This window comes from Mustela erminea, chromosome 7 (assembly GCF_009829155.1).
Source record: "Mustela erminea isolate mMusErm1 chromosome 7, mMusErm1.Pri, whole genome shotgun sequence".
In the NCBI taxonomy this organism is placed as follows: domain Eukaryota; kingdom Metazoa; phylum Chordata; class Mammalia; order Carnivora; family Mustelidae; genus Mustela; species Mustela erminea.
The window spans coordinates 135,836,758-135,857,635 of NC_045620.1; the positions used below are offsets into that span (position 1 = coordinate 135,836,758).

The 20,878-nt window shown below is 54.4% G+C and overlaps 1 pseudogene; it reads left to right on the forward strand.

Annotated features, from left to right (window-relative positions):
* LOC116596233 overlaps positions 1-20,878 on the forward strand; it is a 77,290-nt pseudogene that overhangs the window by 14,274 nt on the left and 42,138 nt on the right.

The window sequence follows — 20,878 nt, forward strand, 5'->3', positions numbered from 1 at the left end:
ACTTACGTGTTCCTACCAGTTTATGACTCCAGTTTGTGACTTTGGCTCTCTATGTAAGATCTTGGCTGTGATATACCTTGTCTCTCTCAATTCAGGGGTGGTGGTTTGTCCTGCGACACCAGCCTCTGAGGAGTCCCAGATAAGTCATGTTTTTCAGTTTTCCAGATTGTTCCTGTTGTAAGAATGGCGGGTGACAACTCCCAAGCTATTTACATGTTGGAGCTAAGCTTGGAAGTCCCAAGTTTACTCTTAGATTGTGTCTTGGGATGGGTTTCATGTCTGTTTTCATAGTTCTTTCTCTTCCTTTGGTGGAACAAATCTAATAGCTTCTTGAGGTGTGTGGGAGGTAAATACTTTGACACCTTGCATGACTGACACTATCTTCACTGTACCTCACGCTTAGTTGGTACTTTCTGGTTTTGAAGTAGTTTCCTCCCAGATTTTTGAAGACCATGTCGCATTGTCATCTAGCATTCAGGTTACTCTTGAGAATCAAAGTCATTTTTATTCCTGATCCTTTGTATGAGACCTATTTTTATCTCCCTGACAGCTTGTAGGATTTTCTTTTTGTCCTCAGTGTTCTTAAATGTCCTGCTACTGTCTTGGGGTGAGTCTGTTTTCATCTATCACGCCAGGCACTCAGTGGGTCCTAGGCTGGAAACTCATGTCTCTCGGGTCTCAGAATTGTTCTTAAATTATATCTTTTTAAAAAAATTTTTAGATTTATTTATTGATTTGACAGAAAGACACAACCAGAGAGGGAACATAAGCAGGGGGAGTGGGAGAGGGAGAAGCAGGCTTCCTGCAGGGAGCCCGATGCAGGGCTCGATCTCAGGGCCCTGGGCTCATGACCCGAACCAAAAACAGATGCTTAATGACTAAACAACCCAGGCTCCTCTTAAATTACATCTTGATGATTTTCTTTCTTCTGTTTCCCTTGATTTCTTTCTCTATCTCTGAAACTCTCTTTCCAAACATGGGACTTCTTGAACTAAGCCTTTGAGTTTTGCTCTATTTCCTCTCTTTTATCTCTGGTCTTTCTAATGAGAGGTGTCGGTGTGTGGGAGGTCCGGAGGGAACAATGACAAGGCCTCTCAACCATGGAAGAGTCGGGGGGGGGGGGTGGGAAGGAACCGAAGGGTCCGGAGCAGGGGCTCTTCTCGTGCTGTGGCGTTCTGATGCAGCACCCGGAGATGTCTGCAAACTCCAACTTCATTCTGGTTCTTAGGGCTTACCTTGTCCTCCAAGGAAGTTGTATTGAAGTCCTAATGCCCAGCATCTCAAATTGTGACCTTTAGAAATATGGTCCTTGTAGAATGCCATTAGTTAAGATAAAGTCATAGTGGAGTAGAGAGAGTCCCCAAGCCGATGCCACTGGTGTGTTCATAAGAGGGCCATGTAAAGGCAGAGATGCCAGGACAACGCCACATGGTGATGGGGACATCTATAAGCTATGGGATGCTAGGCTTGCTGGCTGTCACCAGAAGCTAGGAGAGAGGCATGGGGCTGTTTATCCCTCAAAGCCCTCAGACGGAACCAGCCTCATCCATACTTTGACTTCAGACTTCCAGCTTCCAGAACTGTGTTGTTTGCTGGTACCTTGCTAGGGCAGTCCCAGCAAGCTAATACACTGTCCTCTTATGTTATCAAGAAGGCATGTTTGTCAAGGTAAAGGAGACACGTAGTTTTTAGTCCTTTCAACAGAGTTTGTTACCTTGGTTTAGCCTTTTTTCCAGAGAGTTTGGGCAGGTGCCTTGCTTTGGAACGGCTGCCCAGACCCGACAGATGTCAAGGGTCAGTGGCCTCCATAGCGCCTCCCAATTCTGGTTTAGGATTCAGCTTTTTACTACTGGTCCACCCAGTTACCACCCACCCAACGCCTCCAGGTTCCAGCATTTTCCCGCTGTGCTTTCCCCAATGGCTTTTGCTCCTTGGGGGTCTCTACGAGCACTGTCCAGTAGAGTTTTCGGTGATGATGGAAATGTTCTTTATCTCCGCTCTTCAATATGAGAGCCACCAGTCATGTGCAACTACTGAGTACTTGTGATGTGGCTGGTGCAAAGGACAGACTAAATTTTTGAATTTGTTTAATAAAAATGCAGCGTAACTCATGTGATTTGGCTACCATATCGGATAACACAGATCTATACTGTAAAGCAACACAAAAAAGTTTTTGATTGTCAAGGTAATTAGGGATGTAATGGAAATAAAGGAATGTGGTATCTTTAACACATCTGCTCTCTTTGCCCTAATGTCTCTTGCAAGCCTTAAATTTTATTTCAAAGAGATCTTAGTGCTACACCAGCAATAGTGAATTAAAAAAAAGTTCTGGCCCTATGTCGCCGAGGAGCCCTGTGGTAGGGTTGTGTGTGCACGAGGCAGCTTTGGGGGGTCCTTCCCGTCACAGGTGAGAGCCTGGGCAGGTAGGAAGGGAGAGGCTGTCCGCGGACCCAGAGTGGACGTGGGGCCCCTGCTTCCAGGCCTGTGCTTCTCGTGGCAGCCCACCTTTCCTCCTGGCTCACGAGTTGTTGACCCGAGGGCCTCCTCTGTGGCGGTTCAGACTCCTGTCAGCTCAGGTGTGCTTGAAGCTTCTAGAGACTTCACCAGGCAACCCTCTGTGACTCCCAAATATTCACGTTGGTCTCCCAGACCCTGCGGCCACTGGGTTGCTGGAAAACAGATTGGGTTGGTAAAAATATGTACGTGTGTGTTCTCACAAAACCTGAGAAAATCACACCTCCACGTTGACAAAGAAATCTGTTTGTGCTGCTCCAATAATCACTTCCTAACTGGTGGGAAAGCAGGCCATATGTCTGCGAAGTGGCTAGTGGAGGGGAGGGTCTCCTTCCGCTGAGCCTTGCAAAATACCTTTTTCCAGCTGATCGGCTCCCAAATCAAAAGACACCAGGCCACATGCTTCTGCTTCCAGAGAGTAACCTCTGGGCAAATTGCTCTTGCGGATGGAAGGAATAGGGGCTGGAAGCAGCCCTCACAGGTTGTGATGTGTGTGTGCTTGGGGAGGAGGAGACCAACAGGAGTTCTAAGTTTAGAAGTTAGGTATTGGGCGAGGGGGGATGCCGACCCCCAGAGAGGGTAAAGCAGGAAGGTTGCATTGGCAGAAAGCGGGGTTTGATTTACTGGGGAGACCGGCAGCCTCTCCTGGGGACTGTGGCATCCAACTCTAGCAAGTTCCTTGTGCCGAGCTCAGCTCCCTCTGTGACACCCCGGTAGGCTCCCACAATGGCAGGTAGAGGACGAGCAATCCGCAAGGCTCCCTCCTCCCTCACTCCTGGCCCTCAGGCCTTGTTGAGGCTGTGGCTCAAGGATTCAACCCTGGACGTGGTCATTGTGTTGGGAGGCTAGTGCACACAGTAGCAAAGCAGTAACGCCTAGGAGTTGTCTCCTCTGAGCCCTTCCCCAAGAGTCAGCTAGAGCTATGATTCTCGAATGGTGGGCATCTTTCCCGCAGCGCTGTATCGGAAGCAAGCCTGTCCTTCCATAGTTGGCTTTGTGACCTCAGGTCGATCCTAAACCTTATGCTTCTATTTTCTCACCCGAGACCCCAAAAGGTAGTGTGAAGAAATCAAGCTAAGAGATGCAAAAATAATTAAAAAAAATATTTTATTTATTTATTTGGGAAAGAGAGGGAGAGTGAGAGAGAGCACGAGCAGTGGGTAGGGAGAGGGAGAAGCAGACTCCCCGCTGAGCAGGGAGCTGGATGTGGGACTCGATCCCAGGACCCTGGGATCATGACCTGAGCAGATGCATAATGGACTGAGGCACCCAGGCGTCCTGCAGAAATACCTTTAGAGATTGGGGTGCCTGTGAGGCTCAGTCCGTTGAGCGTCCAGCTCTTGATTTCGGCTCGGGTTGTGATCTCAGGCCCCGGAAGTCTGCTTGAGACTTTTTCCCCTCTGCCCCTCCCTGCCGCCGCTCACATGCTCTTTCGCTCTCTCCCAAAATAAATAAACCTTTAAGAAAGACTTTAAAAAAGATTGATTTTTGTGCCCATTTCCGTTTTATTTTAAAAAGTTTATATTTTTTCTAAATAAACAGCTATCCATTCATTATGTGAACTGTTTCTCTTTTTTAGAAAAAAATACGTCCTTCATGCTCTGAACTGATTGATTATTCAGAAGATCTGGGAAGTGACGCTTCTGTCTTGGAGTCCTCACTATCCAGCAGGGGGTTTATCAGGGAGTGCCAGGGACTGACGGCTTATGTCCCGCTCTTCCCCTCATTTCGTACCCTCGTGGAGTGGGATTGGGGTCTTTGGGAGCAGATTAGATTGTGAGGGTGGGGTCCCCGTGAATGGGGTTAGTACCTTTATAAAAAGAGACCCACTGAGGCGATCTCTGCCTGCACCCTGTGAGGACAGGGCAAGGAAGTGGCGTGTGTAAGCCGGGAAGGGGCCTTCACCGGCACCCGGCTGTGCGGGTGCCCGATCTCTTCCCGCCCTGGCCCAGCAGCAGACAGATGTTGGGTTAGGCCGTCTTGCTCGTGGTGTCCGGCTACAGCGGCCTGGGCTGAGGTGTTTGGGCACGGCCTGTAATCGCCAAAGCCGGTACCGTGGTCCTTGCCAGTCTGGCCCACTGCATGTGGCATAAATATTCACTTCGTCCTGGGGTCCTGCTTGGACCCCTTTTGCTCCCACCATCCCAGGAGTGCCCGTGGAGACCCCCCAGTCCGCTCTCCTGACCGCACTCCACGCGCGATGCTGTCGTTCACGCAAGGAGCACAGGGTGTTCAGCCACAGAACTCTCACTGTGGCGGTGGCAGCCGCTGAGCAGAGCGAGACCACGGAGAGACACCGTCATTCCAGAACCTGGAGGCGACGCTGGCCCCCAGCGATTAGGCCTGGACCCCACGGGCCCTGCCTCAAAGGGTTCTTTCCCGATCTCTTCCAGCTGGAGGTCATCTCCCTTTGGAAGCCCCTTGATGCATTCATTATCTGCCGGGCTCGGGGGCACTTGTTCCCGTCTGTCTGCCTCCAGTGAGTTATTTCTGAACCTGCCTTATCTCCCCGCACTAGCGCCTCAGGGGCGGGGCTGTCGGAAACACCTGCCGTCTCCCTGCACGAGCGTTATCCGCTGGTTGACTCCCGGCCCGCGTTCCCGCTCTGTTCCTGGATTTCCGGCACCTTCTGCGCCCTGGGGAGGAGGCAGTATCCGCATCGGGCCTCCACCTGGGGCACCGAGAGCCCCCTGGGGCCGTGCTCGGGGTCGGTTGGTTCCCTTCCCTGTTCCTGCCGTGCTCTGTCCTGCTTCGTGTTCAATGTCTTTCCATCAGGGACACCTCGCTGGGTCCCTCTTGTCCCTGCTGATGGCCTTTCTTCCAGCCTCTTCTTCCCTTTAGCTCTTAGCGCTCCCCGCCCACGGTCCGCCACACACACCCGGATGCTCTCTTTCCTTCCACGGACTTCAGCTGCCGCCTGGAGCCTGCGCCCGTCCAGCCCGCGGCTGTGGTTCCAGGCTTCTCCCCGACGGGTTTCACACACGCGCCGCGGTGGTCCTCCGCTTCCTGCTGGGAGCTCCCAGATGCTCGTGTCTGCGGTCCAAGCGGAGGCCTAATGTCCAGCATCTCCTGCCCGAGTCGGTGGCACCAGCTTCCCCCGGGGCCCACATGCTCCTCCTGGACTCGCCTCTGTCCTCGGCCCCGCAACCGCTGCTCTGATCCCCCTGCCGCGTGCTTGGGTGGGCTCTGCGGTGTGACAGATCCCCGGGTCTCAGGGGCTGCTACAGTAAACAGGGGTGTCTTGCCCATGGGCCGTCCGCCGCGGCTGGGCCTGAGGCCTGCAGCTGTCCTCCAGGGAGCCCCGGCCACGGCGGTGCTGCCCCGAGCCCACGCCTTCTCGGACTGACTGTAGCAGAAGGGCGAGAAGGGACCCGAGGATCCTGCAAGAAGCCTGGGAGAGGCTGACGTCCCCGCTGCCCCATCCCACTCACCGCCTGCTTTGTGTGCTCTGGGGGAGGAGATGAGCTGCTGCCCCCGGCCTCGCCTCTGCCGGGCCCCCGTTCTTCTGCCTCGGCCGCCACCCTCATGGCCACGGCCCTCACCTCACCCCCTGTCATTTCTACCTGGGCCTGTGGCCACTGCCCGGACGTCTGTCCCCACGGGCAGTCCCTTTCCTTCTGTGGGCCTCCTCAGAGCCATGGGAATGTCTCCCTCTTCTGTGGACCTCACCACGTCCTGCTTCAAACCCTGCTGAGGCCTGACTCCCGTGCCCCGGGCATTCTGTCTATTCTCTGGGCAACGACGGGGCGGGGGTGGGCTTTGGTGGCCGACCCGTCTCAGCCTCTCTGCTCTTGTCTCCCAGCGCCCTCCTCAGCTCTAGAGGCCACACACTCCTTGTGGTTCCCCAAAGGGCGTGATATTTTCTCGAGTCCCCCAACTTCGTCTTCTGGATGGTCTCTCTTCCAGAACACAGCCCCCGATTGGCCCGCCAGAGCCAGCTTGTAGTGGCCTAGACAGAGGCTCTCTTCTCCGGGCTTCCAGAGCCCTTCATCAGAACACGCACTGCGTTTCCCTGTAACTGCTTCTCCGAGAGACTGACCCGACCGCAACTGAAGGTGAGTGCGGCTTCCGTGTGCCGACCACGGCGCTAAGAAGAGCTTTACATGTTTTAACTCACTGGGTCTTCACAGCTGTCCTGTGAGACAAGCACTACTGTGAGTTCTCTTTACAAACATAATGGAAAAACCGAGGCACAGAGAGGTTAGGGGACTTGCCCAAACCCGCACAGCCTGCAAGTGTTGGAGGCAGGTTGACCTGTAGCCCATGTGTGTGGCCTCTGTCACCGACGGCATTCTTCTTCATGGCCGTCTTTGTCTGCAGAACACTGGTCATTAAAGTTCTGTCGGACACACATGTGGGGCAGTTTTCTGGTTTTTTCCAACCTTCTCCTTGCCTGCCTCCATATGTCTTTCCGAAATCTCCCCAGGCTTCACTTCTGGCTCTATTTCTGAACTTGAGAGGTAAGAAAACTCATGAAACTTTCACTATATTTTGTTCAAACAATTGAATGATCCTGTCCTAACAGTGAGCACTCTTGCCCTTAGACAGTCGCTCCAGGGCTGTCCTTGCCGCCTGGAACGTTCTGGATGACTTCTTTGGGAACCAATTGCATAGAGAGCTCACCAGTCACCTGGAAGAGCCATCTCCATGACTTTATCACCACCACCTGCCCCATACGAGCAACATCCCAGAGATTCTCCTGAACAACAGTTTCTAATGAAACCTGCTTCCCTCAACGTATCATTAATTTCAGTAAGTGTGCAAAGTGATGTACTTTCAAACTAGCACTCCCTAAATGGCTGCCTTGTCATGGGGAAGCAGAGAAGGGCACTGTAGCTGTGTCCTGGGGCTGCCCTAACAAAGACGAGCCAGAAGTCCAAGGTCGAGGTGTTGGCAGGGCTGGCTCTACTGAGGCTTCTCTCCTTGGCTTGTAGACGGCCATCTTCTCTCCATGTCTTTACTGGGTCTTCCCGCTCTGTGTCCTTATCTCCTTTTAAGGACGCTAGTCATACTGAATTAGGGCCCACCCACATGACCCCATTTTACCTTAATTGCCTCTTTGAGAGCCCTGTCTCCAAATACAGGCACAGTCAGAGGAACTGGGGCTTGGGACTCCACTTGTGAGCTCTGGGGTGACCCCACGGAGCCCACAACAGGCAATGACTGAAGGCCCAACCACTCTTGGCTCTGCGTCCAACACCTCCGTGACCTTGGTCCAGCCCCGGCTTCCCAGGTTTCAGTTTCGTTGTCACCAACATCGAGGGTCAGACCGGGTCACCCTGGGTCGTTAGAAGTTTAAGGTTCCATGAGAACCAGTAACAGAATCATGCTGGGAGAATACACTGCTTCTGGGCCGTGGGCAGCACCGGGCTCTGGCGATCAAACGCTGTCGTTTCTCAGTATTGGACAACAGACTTTATTATCTCCGGCAGCAAGCTGAGTGTTTCTCCTGGGATCTGAAAGAGCCACAAGAGCAACGTCTCAGCTGGAAACATCCTCAGTGAAACGTTGGTCTTTTCCTGTCTTCTGAGTCCTGAGGTGGGACCTCCTGGTCGTGCACTGGAGGAAAAAAGGAAGATGTCTGGGGCCTTCTCAGCAGAAAAAGGACACTTTCTCTTCAGAGTAACACTATAGACATGCTCTGTTAGAGATCAAAGCCAAAGCAAACCGACCGGTGAATGAAAAACAGCAGGACAGCCCAAGCCTTCTTGTGGGCCTGAGGCAGACCTACTCAGTCATGGCTGGCTTTGGCCAGCTTGGAGCTCGTCCCTAACTTCCCAGGTCCCTGGAGTTGGCTGGCATGGGCGGTGCTTCCAGAACAAGCCCGAAGCTTGCAGCCTACTCTTTACTGAGCGCCGATGTGGCAGAGTCCTATGGTGTGTGCCAGACCCGAGCCTACCTCCGCGGGTGGTGGCCGTGTGGGACCAGCTGGCCTCGTCTGCTGGGGCTGAAGGGAAGAAAAGCAGGAACTGGGGCTCTCTGAGCGGGACCTGCTTCTCCTACCTTGAATGGGACCTTCGTTCCTAGAAGTGGGTCTTCAAGCATAGCCTATTTATGCAAGTGACCCAACTTTCCAGATTCTGTTTCCTTCCCCATGACTTTGCAACCCAGAGACGCAGGAGAGTCATCGTGAGGGACACGCGAGAGCCTTGAACGAACACAGCCAGTGCCCGGGACGCGGGAGTAATCTGCTGATTGATTTTGTGCGCGCCTCTGTTGAGCTGGGGAGAGGTTGGGGGAGTCCAGAAATCAGGGTGCAGTTTCCGGTGGGAAATGCTGTGTGTAGCTACCCTCGAGCTCAGCACGGTCACCGTCACGGCGCACATGGGCACGGCACCTGGAGGGGACACACAGTCCATCAGGCATGTTCTCCCTCCTCTACGTTTACTTGCGGGATCCTGGACAGAGGTGAAGTCCAGCCCCATCCAAGGTCACGCAGGTGGCAAGAGGACACGGGAAGTGCCTGGCCTGCCCCCTTTGTGCAGCTCTGAGTGTCTGTAGCCCAGGGCCCAGGCTCCTTCCCCGCTCTTGGCACTCACGATGGTCTTGCAGAAACCCTACCTCCAGCCCTGCATCCGCTCCTCAGACATTGGAGCCCTGCCATGGCCAGAGCGGAAGCCCACAGGGCCTCAGTTTACCTGAGTGCGTCAGCATGTGGTCCTCACGGACCAGCTGCGTAGGGGTCTCAAGCTAGGACAAAAACGTGGCTTTATTAACCTTCTTCTTCACCACATGAGTGAGACCGTGTTTGCATCATCTGCCTGAAAGAAACTGGTTAAAATGGAAAAATGGAGCCTCATTGTTATTCAAGCAGGCCCGATTATCTGGCGTTCTGGCATATTTTCAAAATGTGGAAAGGTCCAGTATCCTTCTCCTACTGTAGTGATCCTGAGTGGAACATTCTGGTTTATGCGGAGTTGACCAAGGGACCGGGCCTGAGGGGTCTGCCGGTCTTTTGCGCAGGCAGCCGCAGACACGTGGTCTTAGGGCCTCCAACGGGCCCTCGTCGGGGAGGGCCGGTAGCTTCTTTCTCCGCAGACTTCTCTCTCTCTCTCTCTCTCTCTCTCTCTCTCGTGCGCACACCAAAGTTATCATATCAGTAGGGATTTCGTGCTCGGTTTTGTCCCAAGGAGAGGCCATCGAGGGATTTGTCCCTTGATCTTCCCTTCCCAGGACAAAGGGCCGGTAAACAGAAGCTCCAGCATGCGTGTCACCGTGCAGGGCCCAGTTTAGGGTTCTTGCTGGGGTGGTGGCACACGGTGGGGGGGGGGGGGCGTGGCAGAGTTAGCGGGTCGATGACATGAGCGAAGGGGGCGCACTCGGCTCCTGTAGTGTTGACTCAAAGAGCCAGTGGTACCCAGCGCAAGCCTGCAGGCCCAGAATGTTCCCTGAAACTGTTCGGGGGCCGGGGGTGGGGGGTCCTACAACTTACAGGGAGCAGGGAGAGAGACGGTGGCTAGAGGTGATCATGGTCGAGTGGGAGAACACTGGCTTCGGATTCAGACGTGACCTGAATGGATTCTTGCTTGAATCTACCTGGAGGAGTATAGACTAGTTATTCAGTCTCTCCAAGTTTCCCGAGGCTGAATGAGGAAGATAAACGCTGGCCTCAGAGGGAACGAGACGGGATTTGATGACACGGCATCCGTAAAGTGACCATTACATTTGCACCACTGCCACTCACTGGCTGGTGGCCTTGGGCAGGTTGGTGACCTCGGGCAGGCTGGTGGCCTCGGGCAAGCTGGTGGCCTCGGGCAAGCTGGTGGCCTTGGGCAGGCTGGTGACCTCGGGCAGGATGGTGGCCTCGGGCAGGTTGGTGACCTCGGGCAGGCTGGTGACCTCGGGGAGGCTGGTGGCCTCGGGCAGGCTGGTGGCCTTGGGCAGGCTGGTGACCTTGCTCAGCCTCAGCCTCTTCACTGGAAAGATGCAGAGAGCAAGGCCAGCCTCGCGGGGGTTTCCGAGGCTGACATGCAGTCGTGGATGTAGAAAAGAGATCGGCATAAAGGTTGAGGTGCGTCTGTGTCTGATGGCGATTTCCAGGAGCCTGAGGCTGGGAAGCAGAATGAGGCTTTGGGAAGCCCGCGGAGAGAAAGGGAGGGCCAGGGAGGACCTAAGAGGTGACTCTGGACACAAGTGACCTTTGGGGAAATGTGGTCCCGAGCCGGCTCTGGCCACTGCCCACCCTGGCACCCTCCTTCCTGCAAGTGTCCCTGCTGCCTTCTCCGTTCCAGCCCCTGCTCCGTGTCGGAGAGCCGGTGACTTTGTCCAGGCTGGTGCAGACAATTTAATCTGATCCCAGGGGTGGCAGGCCGGGCTCCCGGTTCCCGGCCACCTGTCCAGCTCTGCTTAGACGGCTTAGCCACTTCCTCCAGTGAGGACGCTCTGGCCCCTTCCTTGCCTGACCCCAGCACGCGTCCCGACCCATAGCCCTGCTACTCTGTAGCATTTCTGCTGTGTTCCAGACCCCATGGTGACTCCTCTTGGGTCCCTTCTTGCTTTGCCTTGGGTTCCAGGGTCCCTCTTGGCTGCCGAGGGCCAGGCCAGCTTGACTTTCTGCCGTAGGCCTTGTAACTCACACTCGGAGACTTTTCCTGCAAGTTCCCGTCCTAACAGCCTGTACCGATCACCTGCCCTGCTGTCCATCTTGGGGCTGTGCTGCTCGAAGTTGTTTTGGGAGAGTGTGATTACTCTCAGTCAATCACGACACTGGCTTCAGGTGTTTTTTGAAAAGGCCCCCAGGAGTGGCAGAAGTTCCTGGCTGGTGTCCTCGGGGCTCCTGGCAGCACCCCCACCCCACTTTGTGTGCCCGGCACTCAGAAGCACAGGGCTAACTGTTGGAGGACCAGGATGGGAGGTCTATCCTCCTGGCTTTGCTGTCCAGTTGCTCCTTCCTGGGCTGCCGGCCCCCCGAGCATCCCCGGCTGGAACTCTCCACCTGCTGCCCAGGCCTGAGCCCGTAGACCCACGAGGCATCTCCTGCGAGCACACTGAGGTGTAGTGGGGCCTGGTCCATGTCCCGCCAGACCTCAGTTTCCCTCCAGAGTTGTATGACGCTGTGGCAGGACCCGCGTGGAATGAACAATTCTTGACTGGCTGTCAGATGAGTTTAAGAAGGATGGTATTTTTTCTTCATAAGAGATAAAGGAAAAGACTGTCTTGCTAAATCAACAAAGACGCTTATATTGTTGTCCATTTGGCCAGGCAACTCCTCATTGACCTGTGGTGGGTTTGGCTCTGCTGAACCCGTCTGTCCCTGCCGTCGAGACTGGTCATCGTTGAAAGTGTTCGGCACATCCAAGGCCAGGCTGGGGACCTCACGTCAGCAGGCAGGGAGGGCGGAGGACATTAGGACAGCAGGGGCCTTGGGAGTCTCAGATCCCAGCCTTTTACAGGTGAGTGCGCCAGGCCTGGGCCCCGGGAGAAGAGCCTTGCCGGGGCCCCCATTGATGCTGTCCGGGGCACGACAGGAACTCCAGCCGGAGGACTTGGCCCACTGGTGGACACCTCACCGATGTCCTTCATGAATGACTCGTACTCAAGATGCGGTCGTCGGTGGCCCCTTCTCAGGAAACGTGGAAGGGCTCGCGGGAGAGGACCCCACCTTCGCATCTGCAGGGCCGGGGTAGGAACATGGGGAACCTCGGCCACAGGCAGCTTCGCTAACCTGGACGTCTGCAATGGGGTATTTCCCTCTCAAACAAACAAAACCAAGGAACACGGGCTTTGCACTTTACGGGGCTTCTTTAGGGCATTGTGCGGCCCAGCGTGGGCAGCGCGGAATCCCAGCATCTGGCTCCATGACGGGGATGCAGGCTGGAATCTGGCAACTCTCACTCCCTCCTCCCCGGTTTCATCCGCTCTCGGTGTCCCTGAACCCGTGGCTGGGCTGGTTGACGTGTTCGTATGGGAAGAACTTACACGGGAATGAGGGGAGACTCATTGTACCTGCTGCTTCAGAGCAGAGGCTCGCTCCTCTGTGGGCAGTCACAGCGTCACTTTCAGCCCAGCCCAAGAGTCCCATCCGTTGGTCTGTTAGCCCGGCCCCAGAGCGGGGAAGGCCACCTGCGCGGTGCTGGGTGGGCTCCTTCTACACTGGGTGTCGCCACAGGGGTGGCAGGATGATCTGTCGGGGCGGGGCGCGTCGGGGCCACAGCTGCTGTCGGGAGTGGCAGTCTGGACCCGATCGGTGACTGCTGCATCCCCTCTGTCTCAGATGCTGGCTGTCTCCGCCGTCCTCTCTGGGGTTGGGTTACCGAAGCTGACGTCACTCCTGGAGTCAGTTCTGGGTTAACCTGGGGAGAAGGTAAGGACCCTGCGCCTTGGGGGAAAGTCTGTCTTGTTCACGGTGAAGTCTGTCCCCGGTCTGTGGCAGCCTGCGTATACAGCACCGTCCCCTAAACGCCACACTAGGCCAGGACAGCTTTGAGTGGAGGCTTCAGAGCACGAACTGAGCCCAGAGCGAAGGTGGGGCTTCATGCGCTCCCAGCCCAGGTCAGCGGCTGAGGACAGCCCTCCTGCACCTTTTCTTGGGCCATAGGAAGTGATCTTCGGCTCCAAGTAGGAGACGGGGGACCATGTGCGTGCAGAGTCCCGGCTTGGGGGTCAGGACCTGCACTTGCAGCAGCTGTACTGTCCTCCCAAGAATCACTCCAGTCAAGAGTGTGGGTTTATGATGAAAAAAAAAAAAATCAGATTTGGAAATTCCCACTTGACTATCTCAGTCTTTAATTCGTTTAGAGCATTTAAACCTAGTGTTTGTCCCCATTCTCTCTACACCAATGGGATTCCCCCCGCCAGGTCAAGAGATCTGAAATCTCTGTGCGAACATTGCCTTGTGTTAACCCAAAGAGAGGGCATTCTGTTCACTCCCTGCTGAGGTCAGCTCCGGGCCTTCCTGTGGCTGTCAGTGAGAAACTCAAAAGTGTGAGGGTATGGGGTCTTTGCATCTGCTATGTGGGGTCAAAATGACCTGCAAGGAATGATTCATTCCGTTAGACTCATTCCCACCCCTCAGTTACCTGCCCGCCCATCATTGTGACTCTGATTTGCATTTCCCTGACGAATGTTAATGAGCACGTTTTCATGTGCTTAGCGACTATTTGTATGTCTTCTTTGGAGACATGTCTGCTCAGACCCTCTGCCCACTTTCGAGTTGTAAGAGTTCTTCCGTATAGTCTGGTACTCTCCCCTTGTCAGATGCACCATCTGCAAATATCCTCTCCCGTTCCGTGGGTTCTCTTTTCATTTTCTTGTTGGTGTCTTTTGTCACACACGTTTTTAATTTTGATGAAGTCCAATTTACCTTTTTTTTGGCTTGTTTATGCTCTTGCTGTCACATGTGAGACACCATTGCCCCATCCAAGGTCACGAAGATGTTTAGCTATGTTTTCTTCTAAGAGCTTTATAGTTCTAGCTCTTAACTCTTAGATATTTGTATGCTTAAATTATTAGGCTCACCTTCCATTTTCAAATACTTTTTGTTATATAAAAGAAAAAAATTAAGACATTAAAATTAAAGACAAAATATTTAATTTTACAAAACGGGAGTCAGACTAAGATCCATTTTGTAACCTGATTCAGTCATCTAATATATCTGAAATGTTTATCTTCATCACGGTTGTGATTAGAGGCACAATGTTCCATGGTTTGGGTACATACAGTTTTTTATTTGGAAAGAGCGCGAGAGAGTGAGCACATGCGTATGAGCAGGGGGAGGGGCAGAAGGAGAGGGAGAGAGAGAATCTGAAGCAGACTCCCTGCTGAGCACAGAACCCAGCACTAGGCTCGATCCCAGGACCCTGAGATCATGATCTGAGCCAAAGGCAGCGGCTTAACCACTGAGCCACCCTGGTGCCTCTATAGTGAACGGATTCGTGCGTATAGCATTTTGGTTCTTCCAAACTGTTTCCTTAGGGCGGGGTCCCAGCAGATTCATTTCTGGGTCAAACGGTTAGAACATTGTGTGGTATACACACGGGCCCGTTGCTTCTGGAAGAGTTTGTGACAATTGGTACTGCCTTCAGGAGTGTGTGGAGATCCAGTCACCAGGCAAGCACGCTTCCACTCCCACAGACGTTTTGAAATGTCTTAGCAAAGAGTCTAGGTAAATGGTTCCTGAGTCAGGGGAGGGTAAAGTTACCTTCTTTTATTGCTATGTTTGAGTTTTAGAATTAAACTGAAGAATGACCCCTTGTTCTCACCGCGGACTGCGTATTTCTCATCATCCCTTTCTTCTCAGAAAATGAAGTTTCAAAAATTATCTTTAATAAAACAATAACGAGGCATACTATATTGAAGGGACTGATGCTCGTGGTCTCTGAATTGTGAAATGTTTAAAGAGCACAGAGAGATATGACATAGTTTCCAAGTTCAAAAAAAAAAAACTCATTCAATTTTTTTTTTTCTCTGTGCAATGTTCTTCCAGACATGAAGATTCTACCCATTTTATGGTTCTGTAACCATAAACTTGCCACCAGCCCACACTCTCCCAAACCCGATGGCTGTTGATGGCGAACCACCACTGTGAACGTGGGTCTCTGGGGATTTCTGAGTGTGACGAATGTGTCAGTTTCTCCGTTATTGTGGTAAATTCCTTCAGCTACCTGGGTTCTCATCCCTGAGGAAAATGGATTTACCTAGTTCATGATGTGCCCACCTCAACCGTGGTGGGGGAACTCAACACCCAAGACCCTGATGAGAATCAAGTGCTGTCCTGAGAGCTCTGGGTGTCTAGAATGTTCTGTCAGTCATTTCCAATTAAGCTGGCCTTGGGGCAGGCTTGGCCCAGGAGGGTGCTTGTGCTCTGAACCTCAGAAGCAGGAAACCTGCTCTCCCGTGGTCACTGTGGGACCCTCCCGCCAAGTCAGGGTAGTTTGGCCATGAGGAGGTTGGGTGGGTTTGAAGGAGAATCCTGACCCTGGGGGAACTTTTCGAGAAAGGACTCAGTGCTTTTGGAAAGTTGGTAACAGTGAGGGGCAGCCTCTGGTCCGTGGAAGTCGGTGAGAATAACCAGTACGTGTTGGGTTCCTGATGTTGCCTCCTCTTGTTGAAATGGCCCTGATCCTCGGCCTCCATGGTCCCAGCCCCAGGAGCCTGGATTCTGATCAGGTCCTGCAGACCTGATTGAAGAAGAAAGTTTTTCATCCGGAAACACAGAAGCTGGCCTTGCCCCGTGATTGGGCCCCATGAGAATGGCATCTGTCTGGGAGACAGCAAGTTTCGGGGCTGAGGTGCTATGTGTGCTCCTCCTGTCTCTCATCCCGCCTTCCACCTGGGCACCTGTGTCTGTCTGAGCCCAGGCCCTCCCTGCCACCCCAGATGGCCTTGAACTCTGGCTTCCCCAACGTGGTCTGCCTTGGGGAGCCCTTGTGGCCCAGTGCTGGACTCTCTGAACCTGGCCCTCCCCCACTGAGGTGGCAGGGATTGGGGTCCTTTCCGGTTCTTCCTCTGGAGTGGAAAAGAGCAGGGTGTGTTTTCCTACCAACCGGCTCACCTGTGTGCAGGTGAGGCCTCCGTGGATTTTCCTTACTGGCAGTGGTGGGAGCAGTGGCCTGAAGACCGAGCTGGGCTCCTGGGAAGGCTGCGGGGAGGAGGCCGACTCAACATTGCCGGGAGAGTTGACTTGTTCCTAGAGTTACACCCTCGATTCTTGCAGATGGCACCGTGACCCTGGCTGCCTCTCAGATCTGAGACCGCTGAAGCCCCACGTCCTGTCGGTGGCCCTGTCCTGGCTGTGTCTCTCCGGACACCTCTGCCCACCCCTCGCATTTCTGCTCCTGCCCTCCAGGTGCAGACTTTCGTCGGAGACTGTGCAGAGGTTCCCTGCTTAATGAAGGAGGGACATTAGTACTTTTTCTCGTTAACTGAAAGAAATCAGAAGAGCAGGGCGAGGGGTCCAGCCGAGCACCTTCCCGGGGACCCACACTCCTCATCCCGGCATCCAGCCCCCCAGAGCTTTGAACTGTGTCTGTGAGCACCTGTGATTTATTTCATTTATTTTGTGCATCTGTTCGCAAGAGGTGTTCTAAAGTGTCAGAAAAGCCTAAGTAAGAGAGGTGATTTTGGGGGTCTGGGAATGCTCAGCCCTTTTCCCATAGAAATTAATGGTAATCTCTTCTTTGCTTTATGCTATTTTGGCTAACGAATGTTTTCATAGGAACGCTCTGTTTTTGGATGGCACGGCAAAGCGGTATCCCTGCCACGTTTTATGTATTGTGCGTTCGCCATACATGGTACAAGCGCCACGTGCTGCGGACTCATGGGTGTCGTATGTCCCGCGGTGCCGTTCGCTGCGCTGCCTCGCCTCTGGGTCTCTCCTCCAGATTCTTAGGCTTCTAAACAGGTTGGCTGTCTCGCTCTGTCAGGAGAAGCTGCAGGTCCTTTCTGGAAACAGGGAGTAGCGATTACCCAGCACGTGATGGTCAGAGCGCCTTGGTGGACCTGAGCGCTTCCCTTGAGCACGGTCTGAGGGAAGTCTGGTTAGTTTCCGAGGTGGCCCGGCTGCGTGGGCCGATTAGAACAGGTCCCATAGCTCCGGTGAGGCAGGCTGCGGTCTGATCCCTTCTTTCGATGCCAGAGCCAGGGGACTCTGCCCCCGGGAGTCACTGGTAGGTGCGTCCATGCCCCTGATTAAGGAATCTGATTTGTCCCTTTGCCCCTTAGTGATCTGCTAACTGTACTTGGTCTTCATGGGCCTGTGGTCGGCCGCTGGGGACTTTCTCTGCCCTTGCTTCTCCATGTGGTTTCTCTCGATGGATTTTAGCTTTAGCTCTGCTGTTCTCAGGCTGGGGGATCCCTCATGACCAGGCCTTGATGACCTGCCAACGTGCTAGGGCACAGGGCTCAAGAAGGGGAGGTTTCTCTAATCTCCTGTCCCGCTGTGTGGTGGTTCCCCGGCTTGCGGATGGACACCTGGACCCCTCCACCTGCGGCCTCCCCACAACGCATCGCACGCACACGGCTGCGGCCTCAGTCACCCTCAAGCGCACATCACACACTCTCCACGTGTGTGATTGCTCACGGTCTCCACACGTGTGCTCACACACTTGCCGCACACGTGCTCACCCGCGAGAGCCACTCACGGCAAACACGTGCACACGTGGCCACACACCAGGGGATGCCCCGGAGCTCCCGCACACACGGGCCACGCTGTCACACATATTCATTTACCCTTTGGTGACAAACTGGCCCCGGACACGAGGGGTCCCCCAGCCTGCCCCACGGACAGCCTCTGCCGCCCGGTCCAGGTCAGCCCTGCCGTCCTCTCCTCCGAGGCCCATGATCCCAAGTGCCAGCTGTGTCTCAAGCAGTCGGGTAGTTTTCCGAGGAGACGGATGGCCGCGTGCCCGAGACACCCTTGTCTTCCAGGTGAGGGAGAGAAGGAGAGAAGGACGGAGGAGAGCAGGGGACAGAAAGCAGGACGGCGGGCCGCCCGGGGCGATGCGGACGGCAGGGCCTGAGGTTCCCTTGAGCAAAATTAACACTTAGTCTCGTATTTGGGCGAATGCCCCCCACCCCTTCATGCCTCCTCCATTCAGTCAGAAGCATTTAATTTCTTATTCCTTAGGGAATATTGCAATTTCTAGACACATAACTGCATGGAATCCGACGAAAGTGTTAGTGTGTGTGTCTCTGTGTGTCTCTGAGTGTCTGCCCGTGTGCATGTGTCTTGTGTCAGCATTATTTGGGAGATTCTAGAGTGCCGGGAGCCTAATGAAAAGGTCCTTGTAGAGCACTCTGGGATATTTCTGGGTTCTGGAGCCGTGTGGAAAGTTTACCCCTTTCTTGAGGCTAATGCTTCACTGTTCTGACTTGGTCTGTGATGATCTGGAATCGGCCATGGGGCCTCGGAGATGGTTGAGGGCCACTGTTATACCGCTTCCCTGTTTTGCACCCCCCCCCTGCCTCTCGCCGCATCTCCGAGGAGTCTGGGGGCTCCCGTGGGAGCCCCTGTTGAGCGAGGGGGTGAGTCATGCTGAAGACTTGGCCTGGAGAGGAGACTAGGGCCAGTCCCCGGGGAGGAGGCCGGAGCAGGTCCGCGGGTGGGGCGTGGAGGCCGGAGCAGGTCGGCGAGTGGGGCGTAGAGCCAGGCATCGGGCCACCGCCCCCTGCATGGGGGACCGTTCACGGAGCCAGGCTGGACTCTGGGGTGAAGCGGGGAGGAGCGGTAAGTGGGTAAGTGGGTGTCGGGCAGCATCCGCACTGCCAGGCTGCTGTCTACACCACAGCACAGGGCCAGAGGGAGCCTCTCCCAGGGAAGCTCCAGCCCAGAAGCAGCGTAGGGAGAGGCTGCGGGATCAGCGGGGCCCCTCCATCCCGGGCTCTGAGCTGCTGCCGGCTACTGTGGGCTGGAGAAAAGGGGACTTGGAAACCGCTTTTCCTGGAAAGGATGAGAATTAGCCTCTAGTCCCCTCGAATGGCCTGCTGGCCGAATGACCGGTCCGGAGCGGATACGGGTGAGGAGAGAAGGAGTGCATGCAGGGGGACGTTTCAGATGTGGGCGGTGAACTTTTCTCAGATAGGACCACGCTTCACCCACCCAAGTCTGTAATCCAGCGGGAGCACGGAGGGCACGGTGTCCCAGACGGCGGGCTGCTGGCCCCATTGCAAGGGACTCTGGTGACCGGTCCTGGAGCTGCCGGTGGGGGTCCCTCAAGTGTGACCGGTGGGCAGAGCAGGGACCCTTTTGCAGTCCCGGCCGTCTGATGACAGCTGGCGACTCCTGACCCTCACCCTTCGTGCTTTCTGCTCGTTCTCACATCCGTCCCCGCACGCCCTTCCCAGGCAAACACATTTGTTACGAAGAGAAAAAAACAAACGACTTGTTATTTACTATTTAATGTTTTATCTTTTATATGCAAAAACTCAGGGTGCATATGGACATGAATCATTTGAATGAAGAGAAACATTAATTTTTATTAAGGTATGGGCCGCAGGGCAACGTTATTGGATTGGATTCTCGTTTTATTTTTTTATTGTGGTGTTGTTTTTATGATAAGATAACATCATGAAAAATAAAGATTTATGTTTACGGAGGGTTTTTTCAAGGGTCTTCCCTGGATGGAGAAACAGTCTTCATCAGGTACAGCTGTGCAGAGAGGAAGCAGCCCACGTTAGCGCTGGGACTAAATGACATCTTTTGAAACCTTAAAAAGGGAGAAAAGCCAGCATGAGAAGTCTCAATGTTTTTGGCGGGTAGACCCACTTTTACCTCATCTCGACCCTTGTTCGCGGGGCAGTGGCCTCTTTCTGTGAACTACCGCGGCGTCCCAGGCCTCATGACCCTTCTGAGCGCCTGGCTCGGCTGAGGTATTCTTCTGTGACGGAAAGGAAGCGAAGCGCGTTTCGGGAAGAAGCGCGGGCTCTCGGCCCTGCTGCAGAGGCGGTGCTGGCCCAGCTTGGCGCCCCACTCCGTCGGGCCTCGTCCAAGCTCCCTGTCAGGGCCCCAGCCCTCGTGGGGGCTGCCCAGTGAGCACAGCCTCCCAGACGCGTGTCCTCGGAGCTGACGGAAACAGAAGCGTGGACACATTCTGTGCATGGCAGGACCCTGCTCCTGAAGTCGTATCCACTTCGTTAGTTATTGAGAAGGAAACGGAAATTTGTTATCTCCTCCCAATGCGCAGCCACGGCCGTTTTTGGTCAAGTGTGCCATGACCTGGGGCCCAGCTTTCCCGGGGCTGGGGTGGCAGGGCGGGTGGAAGCGGGCACTGAGGAGGGAAGGAGGAAGGCACGGAGATTGCTCTCCCTTCTCAAGGTGGCGCCTCAGTCGGGATTCCCTGTGGGCTGGAACCGGCGCTTCAACGGGTGGGAGCGAACTTTACTGACGGATGGACGTGTGTGTGTGTTGGTGCTTGCACACGCGTGTGAGACACATAGCCTGTGGCTTCCTCCTCTAAGGACTTTTGATCTCCTCTTACAACGGGGACAGACACCGATGGCTCAATAAGGAGATTCAAAACACAGAGGTGATAAATGATGGTTTACTACTCTGCGAGCACTGCTGGAACTGAGTGCTACAGACGCCGGCCTTAAGCACAAAGGAGGACTGTCTCACCCTTCTGGAAGGCTGGAGTTCCACGATCAAGGTGTCACCAGGGCTGGTCTCTCCTGTGGCCTCTCTCCTTGTCGTGTGGACAGCCACCTTCTCTCTGTGTCCTCACGTGGCCTGTGCGAGTCTGCGTCCTGACCTCCTTACTGTAAGGACATCAGTCATATTGGACAAGGGTCTACTCTGATGACCTCATTTTACCTGAATTACCTCTTGAAAGCTTCCCTCTCCAAATATGGTCCCATTCCAAGGTGGTGGGGGTTAGGAATTTGACACAGTGCAGCCCAGAACTGTTATTTTCAACCTCTCCCTTAGAAT